The sequence below is a fragment of the Beta vulgaris genome, chromosome 6, assembly GCF_026745355.1.
Source record: "Beta vulgaris subsp. vulgaris cultivar EL10 chromosome 6, EL10.2, whole genome shotgun sequence".
In the NCBI taxonomy this organism is placed as follows: domain Eukaryota; kingdom Viridiplantae; phylum Streptophyta; class Magnoliopsida; order Caryophyllales; family Amaranthaceae; genus Beta; species Beta vulgaris.
Window position 1 is genome coordinate 65,427,886 of NC_079207.1, and position 3,129 is coordinate 65,431,014.

A 3,129-nucleotide genomic window follows, 5' to 3' on the forward strand; every position below is an offset into this window, starting at 1 on the left:
AAATAATAGTGCACATGTACATCCAACAGAATAATAGTGTACATGCTTGTCATAATGCACAAAGAAATGGAATGTTCATTTTAACCAATTACAATGTACATAGAACATAATCAGTCTGACTAGAAGAATACATAATGTACAAACAAGGTATAGTAACAGTGTACATTCAATTACACAAAAAGTACAATCATCGAATAATAGTGTACATGTACATCCAATAGAATGATAATGTACATGCTTGACATAATTCACAAAGAAATGGAATGTTCATTTAAACCAATTACAATGTACACAGAACATAACCAATCTGACTAGAAAATACATAATGTACAAACAAGGTATAGCAAGAGTGTACATTCAATTACAAAAGATGATCATTCAGACACATAATATTGTACATGTACATCCAACAGAATAATAGTGTACATGTTTGTCATAATGCACAAAGAAATGGAATGTTCATTTAAACCAATTACAATGTACACAGAACACAACCAGTCTGACTAGAAAATACATAATGTACAAACAAGGTATAGCCAGGTGTACATTCAATTACAAAAGTTGAACATTCAGACACATACTATTGTACATGTACATCCAACAGAATAATAGTGTACATGCTTGTCATAATGCACAAAGAAATGGAATGTTCATTTTAACCAATTACAATGTACATAGAACATAATCAGTCTGACTAGAAGAATACATAATGTACAAACAAGGTATAATAATAGTGTACATTCAATTACACAAAAAGTACAATCAGCAAATACTAGTGTTCATGTCATGCAGAAATAATATACATGACTGGATAAATAATGTACAGACACGAATATTTTATTGTTCATTCACTATACCTGGACTTAGCAGCCTTCTTTTGTTTGGGAGGTGAACCCTTGCCAATTCTGATTTTCAGGGCCTGCTCTGGTGCTTTCCTCTTCCCAGGCTTTGTGGTATCTTTCAAGTGGGGACTTGCCCTTGGCAGCCTTGGAAGTTGTGGCAGCCTTGGAAGTTGAAATTTTCATTCTCTTACTGGGGCGGGTGCTGTAAGATGTAGGTGCAAATGTAGTTATGTGTAAAAAGAACGTAAAAGAAGTACAACAATGTGTAAAAATGAATGTGTCAATGAACATACGCTTGGGCACTTTTCCTTGCCCTGGCCCTCAGCACACCAATTGGTACCCTGCATGTCAATATGCAATGTACATTAGGGTAAAAGAAAGGAACATGTGTACATTAGTTTGGACATGAAGTATATATAATTTAAGATATTTCTTACTCTTCATCATCGTCTCTTTCATCTTCTGCAGGAATTTTTTCAGGAACGGGAGGTGTTGGAATACGTTCAGTAGTAGGGGGCCTGACAGTGTAAAACAAATGTAGCACAATAAACATGTATGTGATTAACAATGTACAACAAACATACCACAATGTACACTGAATATAATATTAATGTACAAGGACTGGCATCTCATACAAGAACATATATGTAATTGAATGTACAATGAACATTGGAAAACAAAAATTGTACAATTGAGGTCCAATAATGTACAATACGGTAGAGGCACTGTACAATATAGAAATGTGTACATTAGTTTGCAAATGAAGTATATATAATTTAACATATTTCTTACTCTTCATCATCATCTGTTTCATCTTCTTCAGGAATTGTTTCAGGAATGGGAGGTGTTGTAATAGGTTCAGTAGTAGGGGGCCTGACAGTGTAAAACAAAGGTAACACAATAAACATGTATGTGATTAACAATGTACAACAAATATACCACAATGTACATTGAATATAACATTAATGTACAAGGACTGACATCTCATATAAGAACATATATGTAATTGAATGTACAATGATCATTTGCAAACAAAAATTGTACAATTAAGGTCAACTAATGTACAATACGGCAGAGGCAATGTACAACGTAGAAATGTACACATAGCAGTGTAGTGCAACTTACATCTCAGTATTGGGTTGAATAGGGTCATGTTCATTAGTGGGGGGCCTGGCATTGTACAACAATTGTTACATTATAAACACTTTAAGCCAGTAAAAATGTACAATGAACACTTTGGAACAAATAATGTACAATGGTTGGAATGGCCTTAATAATGTATGTAATTAAGAACAAACAAATAATGTACATGCACTTACATCTCAGTATTGAGTGGAATGGCCTCACTCTCAAGAACAGGCGTTCTAGCAAAAAAAGGAGTGTACATATATGTAATTAAAATTGTACAAATGTACAATAAACGTTCATTAATCAACAAGATAACAGTAAGTAGTGTACAATGATAATATACTTACCTATCAGTTGTTTTGGTGGTGCTTGAATCATTAGGAGTATGTTCTTTCTCAGTCGAAGGAGGACTGTACATAGAGTGTACATATATGCAATTAGTAAGAATGAACCTTTATGCCAATACCAATGCAAACCGACATTGTACATTTATGCTTGAAACAGAGTGTACATTTATGTTTGAAACAGTGAACACCATACATATAAGGAATGTACAATGAACACTCAATAAGCTAATGGTGTACAATATGGATCAACAGAGTATGAGATGTCAGTGTAGTGAGGCGCTTACATGTCAGTACTAGGTGGAGTTGTTTCTGGTTCAGTAGTAGGTTGCCTGCTATTATACATCACAGTTTATAGAATGTACATGAACCTCAGAGTATGAGATCATATTTATAAAGTACAAAGAAGTGCAAAAAATGTACATTGTGAACTTACTTCTCAGATGTTGTGGAATCAGAAGCATTTTCAGTAGAAGCTGCTGTGGTGGACCTGTCAATGTGGGCAAAACATTCCAACATGAACAGGCATGCCAACACAAATGTACAAGCTTGGAGTAAAGACAAAAATGTACTTACTCTTCAACAACTACATGTATAGATCCTGGTTGCTGTTCACTAGATTGTGTTGTGGTGGGACCTTTTGGAGGGCTGTCATTGTACATTGGCATTTCGTTATTGAATAAGAATGTACAAAGAAGCAGCATAGTATAATTATCCAATAAGAATGTACATTGGACATCACACAGTGTACAACACAGTGATTAATTAGTGTACTTACTTCTCTGTTTCAGGGGTGGACCCTGTTTGCTGTTCAT

General features: G+C 34.5%; 1 long non-coding RNA gene across 2 annotated transcripts; it reads right to left on the minus strand.

Annotated features, from left to right (window-relative positions):
- Nucleotides 1-2,271: 2,271 nt before the first annotated feature.
- On the minus strand, nucleotides 2,272-2,811 carry LOC125498305 (uncharacterized). 2 transcript variants are annotated; one of them, XR_007275191.2, is made up of 3 exons: nucleotides 2,751-2,811; nucleotides 2,602-2,649; nucleotides 2,272-2,380 (listed from the first exon to the last, which is right to left on the minus strand). It is a non-coding gene; the product is annotated as an uncharacterized LOC125498305 (long non-coding RNA). The 2 variants fall into 2 exon arrangements; XR_008969936.1 differs by having other exon boundaries at nucleotides 2,602-2,646; nucleotides 2,751-2,804.
- Between the last annotated feature and the right edge of the window lie 318 nt (nucleotides 2,812-3,129).